Below are 9,320 nucleotides of genomic sequence, written 5' to 3'. Positions count from 1 at the left end.
TGTGTAGATCTCATGTTTTGGTTATACATGCTTCGAGGTTAAATTTGAAAATACAATGTTTCTAGTGGCAATGATATGATGCATAGGATAATATGCTTCTGTATGATAGGATTGAAATGCCACGTGATTTGAAATTTTGAAAGCATGTGATATGTGCTTAAGTTCAATAGCAAACGATGGTTGATAAAACCTTGTGGGTGAAAGGTTTTGTTTTATGGTTCTTAGTGTCATATGAAGTGACATGATTCATATTGGCAATAAGTATGCTTGTGCCCATATTGGTGGCTATCGACCTAGAAGCGGTCATTTGTACGTACCACTATTTTGGCACCTGTTGAGGACCTTTTCTGCAAAGGATTATCGACGATGGTGTGTATGACCAAGATCAGGTGATCCGGTTAGAGGGGTGGATCTATGTGAGAAAGTACACTATCCAAGAGTGGGTAGCCGCAAAGACAGTGAATTCCTGTGAGGTAGTGTATTGTCCAAGACCAGGTATACCCTCTAAAGCGGTAATTCCGTGTGAGGTTGTACATTTCTCAGACCAGGTGATCCGACGTGGATCTTGTTAATCTTTAATTAATAAAGAGTCAGGGTAAATTGTGAGGATTCTCCCAGATTGATAGAGATAGCTTGTCATGAATCCATAGATTTGGCTCTTAGTTGTAACATAATCTGATCGTTATAAATTTTTAAATATTGATATAATGACATGTTTGTGTCGTTTGTGTATAGAAGGGCCACTCCGTGAGAGATTCTAGACCTTGATTTGAGGTTATGTTTGGGTCTTCTGTGAAAGGATGAACCCATTTTGAGAAATAGGAATAAATGGAGGTTATTCAGGACAAGGAGACTCTTAGAAATAACAATGACAACAAACAACGACATGATTATGATAAAATAAGGGAAACTCCACCCAATAATCAAGAATAAGCTAAATGAATATTAGGTTGTGTCTATCATCCTTGACTAAACAAGTAGAAAGTAGTGAACCTACACTCTAACTGTCTTAGGGTAAGACTTTTCCGTGATTTAGTACAAATTTTGCCATCAAAGAAATCAGGTGTAAATTTTGTCGAACCGACTTTTAGCTCCAAATTTCTCATAGAAACACATTGTGTTTTGTCTTGATCCTTATATGTTGGAATATATGTTGGGAGCTCGCACACATACGTGCATCCTTGTCGATACCAATCCCCTCAGACTACGAACTCAACGGGAATCCTGCAATGAAATTTCGAGGACGAAATTCTTTTTACGGGGAAAGGATGTAATAACCGAAAATTTTATACAATTAAGTAGAATTTATGTGTTTTGGGGCCTAGGATCCGCTTTCCGGATCCATAAGAATCATACCTATATAAACTATTATATATATATATATAATAAAAGTAAAGAAATAAATAAAATTATTTTGGGTTTGATTCACAGTTGGACCCATTTAGATCCAACCTGTGGATCCACCTTTATAACGTGATCGGATCCACATTCAAAACCGGACCCGGATCCACTTTACTGTTGGATCCTGAGTCATGGGTCACAGGGCTCAGAACCGGACCCGAGCCGCACCCTGTAAAGTGAAAAAAAAGAAGCCCAATAAGGGGCTGCCCGATAAAAATGGGCGTGTTAGGGTTCAAAACCCTAACACTTGCAAACTCGTAAGAGGGGAGGTGATGTATGCGCAGCCGCCGGAGGTGAGGGTAACAACCCTCCCTTTTCGGGCTCCCCTCTACAAAAAAAGCCCCGAAACCTCCCACTATCACTGGCTTTCTCCCTCTCTTCCACCCTCTCGTCTTTCTCTCTCTCTCTCGCGCCCCGATTTCTCGTTTTCGTACGCGGCAATAGAACCATCGACACCGGCTCCTTCGCAGTGGAGAAATCGACGCCGGCAACCTCCCAACTGCGACAACCACCTCCTCCTCTCGGCGAAACAGGTAGGGATTCTGTGCTTTCTCCTACTGGTTGATCGTGGGATCGTGTGGGTGTGGGTTGTCCGAAACCCCAAATCAGACGATTTGCAGGGGGTATCCTTCGAGATTCGCAAATCGGGTGGGATGTCAGTTGTTATACAGTCCCGAAATTGCACAAGAAAAAATGCCTCAAAGGGGATTTTCGATTTCGGCTACGGTGAAGATCCAAATACATTATGGGGTGTTCGTGTAATAAAAAGGGGGGCTTTGAATATTGATAAAATTTTGCTGAGTTCTGTTATGGGATTCTCGGATCCCAAATAACCTATTAATTTTCTTTTCCTTAGCTGTTAATTGGTACCCTTCGATTCATGCCGACTGGGTCGTTGTTGGGTACACCGTTAGTACCAGAGCAATATAACGATTTTGTGTGTTTTATCATACATATCATTATTGGACCAGTTTACTGTTACGTTCTGGTAAATTGATGACATTGTGACTGTGTTGATTTATTTGATTCGTGCCTGGAGATGGACTTGACATGCATGTGTTTCTTGTATTAATTTATTTTTGCTGCTGAACGTGTGCAATCAACATTTTATACATGAAAATTTATAATGATTGTTAAAGGATTACCTTACAGAAATTCTTTGTAAAAGCATTTCAGTTTGTTCCCGCATGTAAACCTCATATGATTTTCTAATGAATAAATGTTCAGAACTCATGATCCATGGTAGAAGTTACAGTTATTATTGAGATTGTTGTCTTTAATGAAAATCTTGAATTTATAAACAAAGGTATTTAGTCCTTGATGTGGTGTAGGTTTTCAGCCTACTGGCTAATGTTGATCAGTTTGTTCATGTTCTGAACAATGATAGTGAAATAGTGAACATGCCTTTGTACTGGAACCTACTGTCACCTAATTTTGTATATAATGCAACATCTCTTGTGGTCGTTATATTCACATCAGCTCTTCACCTTGGTCGGCAAATGTGATAGACTGAATTTGAGCTGGAGAAAATTTTGAAATCCTTTTCTAATAAAAATTTAACAATGTTTTGTGGAATCTTTCAGCTTTCTTTTTCTATAACTTGATTATGGGAAAATGTTTAGCTCGGCAATGTTCAAATGGTAGGTTCTTAATTACGTAACTGATGGGAAATCCTCTATTTTCCAATCAATGGAGGGCTTAGCACAACTTAAAGCACTATGCAGAAAGCTGTGAAATTCATAGGATTCAGCTGAAAGGGGCTCATGCCAAGAGTATATTTCCTTTCAGTGAATACTGATTACATCTCTCAATGCCAATACATTCTGGACGATGCAGTTTCTTCTTATGTACTTGTTTTGGCATGTTCAAGCTTGTTGAAGCAAATGTCAGAGCAACAACTGTGATTTGACCTTACTAATGTTTTAATCCGTGTATATCCTTTAGTTGTGTTTACAGTTATTATACCTTTTAGGTGATTTATGATACATGCTTCTCGTTGTCTGCGATTACTTGTGATTGTTATGACTCTAAATGTTCTGCTGGTAGATGTTGTTTCAACAAATGAATATTATATTGTATTGAGAATGCCTGCCAAACTAGTATAAGTGAATGTGATGGCTTAGATGTATATAAAACAAATCTTTGACAGATATTTTGTTTCAAAAAAAATGGGAAGTTTATCTTGAATTGGAAATTCATGTATTTCTTTTAGGCATGGTATGATCATGTTTTACTATTGACCATGTATTTTTAGCATGAGTCTGGAAAATACAGCATGCTTATTTTAGGCTATGTTTGCTGAAATAGTGACTGTTATTTTCTGTGAAACAGAGCATGCTGTGTGGTAGCAGAGCTGCATTGGAAATTCATGTAGTTCTTTTCGGCATATGGTTCCTAGCCATGTTATTATGATTGTTTGTGCATTTTAGCAAAGTCTGTGAAATATGACATGCATAATTTAAACTGTTAGCAAAATGGTGCCTGTTTTAAAAACACGTTACTTCATATGAAATCCATCATTTATGAATGTATACAGAAGCCAGCATATGCTTAAGATTGTCACATTGAGTTCAAATATATGACGGTGCACTTAGTGACATATGGATATGTGCTTTTCCGTGAGGCAGTCACTTGAGAAAACTTGCCTAATGGGCAATAGTGATTTAATACCCGATGCAGGTACTAGGGTTGTTAACTTGGGTATAACGGAAATAAAGTTGTGGAGAAACTTTGGGTTTTTGGTACAGGTGTATACATGAGATGAATGTCTGCATCCTTGAAATCTCAATTTCTAGATTCGGGTTATGTTCATGTGTGTGGATGTTAACACATGAAAAGTTTCATGTGCCTACAGTGATGTGACATGTTTATTTATCGTGCATTTATAGATTGGTTTCCAGTGCATGTGCATACATGAAATCGATGTGTGTTTGGCATGTACAATCCTGCATAAGTGTTCTCATGTATTTATGAATCATGAATGAATGCATGTGTATTAGGTGATTACATTAAAGCAATTTCACACGAATGATGAACACATGCATATGACTCTGGTAGCTCATGCACATTGTTAAATTGGTATGAATGAATGTGCATTTGGAATCATGTTGGTATAATTGCATAAATTGCATATTGTTATGATGTTTGCATAAGATGCATCGATGGTCTAAATGAATCATCACAGGCCTGAAGAGCCTTGAGCTTTGGTTCGCTCTTTCCTTAATTGTTTAAATGCATCACAAAAAAAATCATATTTTATATTATTGTTCGATATTGCACTGTTCAATGTGTTTTCACGGGCTGGAGTCTCGTAGGGGTAGATGTAAGCTTTTGCTTTGCTTTTGCATGCGGAACTGCAAAACTCAATAATTGGCTTTTAATAAAAAGATAATGAATAGAAACAGTGTAATATACGTTCTGGGATATCTCATCTGGATTATGAGAATCTTAGAATTCCGATCTTGGGGAGACTGTGAGGATACAATAACTCTGTGTGCTGAAATTTGGTCACCTGAACCCGATATTGAGGTTCCTTCTCCTGACCACGGTTTTAGAGAGAGTCCGCCACTTTACCCGGGAGTGGTGTGTTGGTCACAACTGTGAATTTGTTTATGGTACCAAGGAAGTAACACTTGTGGGCGTGGAGTATCCCTTGTGTCCCCGACATTAAATATGGAGGTCTAATGTTCCGATGGATGGTGCAGTTTCCTAATATCGGTCGAGAGCTAAGTTTGGAACCCAGTAATAAAATACAAATTGTGTGCTAAGCTACCCTGGGAACCTACTTGACCTCGGGGTTTTTACCCGTTTGGTGTATCCGCGGGCAATGAAAATTAAAAAGATGAACTTAAAGATGTATGCATTAAAATGCATATGGAAAAGAAAAGAAAACTTAAAGGTAAGATAATAAAGGAATTCATGCATTGAAAATGGTATCATGCATTTTTCTGCTATGCATTAGATCATGCATATATTATCTGCTCTTTTAATTATGATCTGTTTGGTGGATGCATGATGTTTAATTTCTAGTGCATGTTAAATGCCCTGTTCTACTTAAACTATAATTCATGGTATTGATTTATGTTCTTTTTGACATAATGGATGCACAATGCTGTAAGAATGCTTACCTGAATTATGTAATTGTCATAATTGCATTCATCTGAATCATTGTATGAATTTGTATCTGTGGTTATGGGATATTTAAATGATTGCATTTGATGATACTTGTCAGATTGCTTCTGATAAATTGTTGATTGTTGTAGCGTAGTTCTTTACTTATTCTTGTATGGGTTGAAATTCACATTCAGCACCCATATCACATACTTGACACATGATATACCTGAAAGAAGAATTACAGTAATTCCTACTTAGACAGTTGTAATCTAATTCCTATAAATTTTCAAGTGAAGAATTTGAGTTAGGAGCGGCTGCGAGATGAAGCTTCAATCAAGATTTTGGATTTACTGTTCCAAGAATAGTGTGAGAACTCTGATCTTAATTTTCATTGATATTGAAATGTAAAGAATGTTTTGGTCTTACTCCACCTGTAATGTTCTGGAATGCTTAGCCCTATGGTATGACTGGTTTCTGCTGTTAAAAAAAAAATCCTCAAAAAATTTGGTTAAGATTTCGAGGTGTTACATTAACCCCAGACTGACCCTAGCTATCCAGATGCTTCGGTATTGTAATACAAATTTGATGTATTTCTCCAAATGCCCCACAAATTTTAAAATCCACCTGATGCCCAATTTAGCAGGTTTATGACTTTTTTAGAATTTTTTTACCCTTATCACATGCAAAGTTTGCCCAGTTTTTGCATGTTACATCGCAAAACACTCTCATCTCGCTAAATCTCCCTAAATCTGAAATTTGTATAATATTCTTGATAATAGTACAAATATTGCAACGCTGCTTACGAAAATCCTTACTGGCAAATTTCGTCAAGAGTTTCACATTGGTGCTTGAGAAAGTCTGTCTTTCAATTCAGAATTCATAAAAAGTTTGTAGAATTCAAGAAGTTTTGCATACTCTGAATTTACCGATGTATATAGGCAATTAGAGTGGGAATTTCTCATGTTGTGAATTCAACCACAAACGCAAAACGTATAATCATGTCAAATTTCTTTTGTGTGTGACTTTGCCTATATATATATATATATATATATATATATATATATATATATATATATATATATATATATATATAAGCGATTGGAGTATGAATTTCGTCAAAACTTTTGCGTTGGTGATTGTGAAAGTCTACTTTCAAAGCAAAATTCATGAAAAGTTTGCAAAATTCAAGGATTTTCTCATTCCCTAAACTTTAAGCGATGTGAGATTATGTTTTAGCGTGCGAATTTACCTGTATATATAGGCATTTATGTTCATTTTTTTTTCTTTTTTTCATTTGTATGTGGAAAGAGAGGTAACCCTTTTTCCTCTAAAACCCTAACCATTTTTTTTATCCCTGCAGTGATTCCTGTAAATGTTTTTTCGCTCTATTTTGATTCTCATCGAATCTCTCGATTAATTTTTTTGCTTCATTTCGGTGATTACATTGTTTGTGAACTTTTTTCTTTTTATGTAGATATGAATAGTTTATAGCCTTTAGTTTTTTTGTTTGGTTATTGATGTTAATGTATTATGTATTCATGTTGTGAATGTTTTATTTAATATTTGGCAATAGATTTACTATTTAGGGTTTACTATTTTAGATTTTTTTCATAATTAAATATATACATAAGTATTGAATAGGGGTTACATGGTTATTGTGGGTTGTTGGTTTTTTGAGTAGTTATTGTTAACTGAATGATACACTATTGTGCACCATCAAAACCGATCAAAAAGATTGATTTTAGTACATGTTCTTACCTTCCATTCATGCATCGATAGGTTTTTGAAAGAATGTCATCCAATTCTTATGGCAAACGATACATTCTTAAAAGGAAAATATATAGGTATATTGTTGTAGGCCCATAATATTGATCACAGAGGTGAGATGCTTCTTGTAACATTTACCGTTATAGATAATTAGTCTAAGGAGTCATGAGCACGATTTTAAGGCATTTGAAGGTATAATTCTCACATTTCGATGATGATAAATACAAAAATAAGGTAGAATTGATATTTGTCTCAAATAGACACTTAGGGCTTCAGTATGTTGTCTTTCACACATGGCCTATATGTCATATTGATTTTGCATGAAGCACCTGACAAATAACTTTTTTAAGAAATTTGATTTATCACTCAGTGCACTCTGATGGAGTGCAACCTGAGCATCCACATGATAATAATGCAATTATTTTATAAAAAAGATCCTAAAGCAAGATGAAGCTGCATACATGTATGTAACTGAGGAAGTGGTCAAAAAATATTGGGCTAACAATTACTTTTCAGAAAGAAGGTATGGGTGCTTAACCTCTATTAATATTGCAAAGAGCAATTCATAGATTTTCCTCATACGTGACAAGCCCCTAGTGCCTTTTATTAGGGGGCTTTTTCTTATGTTGATAAAACTTTATAGGAAAAAAAAGGTTAGCGAAAAATGTTAGATGTTGGTGTGCTTGAGGTAAAAGAAAAGCTAAATGAACTTAAGAGAAAGACACAACTACTATGTGTGCAAGTAGGGCATTTCCTCCGATGTCGATACAAAACCCATGACCACTCTCACAACTATAATATTGATCTTGAGAAGCAAACATGCCCTTGTCACGAGTGGTAGGTTAGAGGGATTTCATGCATTTAGTATGAGGGCAAGCTACCGAGGATGACTGTGACAAGTTCTTCACAGTTGAATCATATCAAGCTACATATAATACATATCCATTCTTTTCGATGATGGATAATGTTCCACACATCACTCATCTAACCCTTATTCCTATTTATCCATCAAAAGTGAGACATAAACTAGGCCGACCCCAGTTAAGAGACAAAAATGTAGTGCCATACAAGTGCAGTTTATATGGTGAGGTTGGTCACAATAAGCAAAAACACTTATAAAAGTATGTATGAGTATTTTATGTTTTGAAAAGTATTTAGCTAGTGATTTTTAATGAATTGTTTCATTGTAATTTATATAGTGTTTTCAATGAACTGCTCAAATGTCTTATATATGTTGTATATATATTGTTGATCAAAACGTTAGAAATATGGTACAATAACAATACTTATTTATTAATGTGCTTTTTTTTAAAGTACTTGTTAGGTTAGATGTTGTATTGTAGGTTCATTTTTTACAAGTTTGGCAAACAAACTCGTACTTACTTTGCACATGTTCGTAAACTCAATTCGTACATGTACATGTCGTTGACTTGGTATATGATTGTTACAGGTATAATTGCGAAATATATGTCCTAATGTATGTGCAATACTTGGGCTTAGGTGAATAATTAAATTTCACCCAGATATCGTGTATGTCATGTTTTGTTTCTTTTATATGTAATATATTAATTGTTTACTAATAATTATTTTTTCATAATAATGTATCTATTTACAGGAAACATATGATGAAATTCTATAAATTTGAGAGAAAGAATGTCCGTTTGCAGTGGGTTAAAGAGGTGGTTGATGGAGAGAAAAAGAGGGCATCAAACAATGATGTGTCAAATGACGATGAGAAGTTAGTTGAGCTCTGGATAATCCTAGGGAGTATATATTAATGTTCATGTATATTCTATTTTGACAATAACAAAAAATGTGGATGTAATTTTGACAGAATAACAAAAACTTGGATGTCATTTGGATTGCAAAGTTTATTAATGATTATATTTAAAAACTTTTTTATAATTTTGCATATTAGCTTGATAGAATTTGTAGTTATGTTATGTTTGTGAATGCATTTTAGTTGTAAATTTTAGAAGTTTTGTTTTTATGTATTATTAAATTGTTAAATATGCATATCTGTTTTGTAACAATGAAAT

This window comes from Nuphar pumila, chromosome 1 (genome assembly GCF_984573655.1).
Source record: "Nuphar pumila chromosome 1, dmNupPumi1.hap1.1, whole genome shotgun sequence".
Taxonomy (NCBI): domain Eukaryota; kingdom Viridiplantae; phylum Streptophyta; class Magnoliopsida; order Nymphaeales; family Nymphaeaceae; genus Nuphar; species Nuphar pumila.
Note: the sequence above shows the minus strand (reverse complement) of the source record.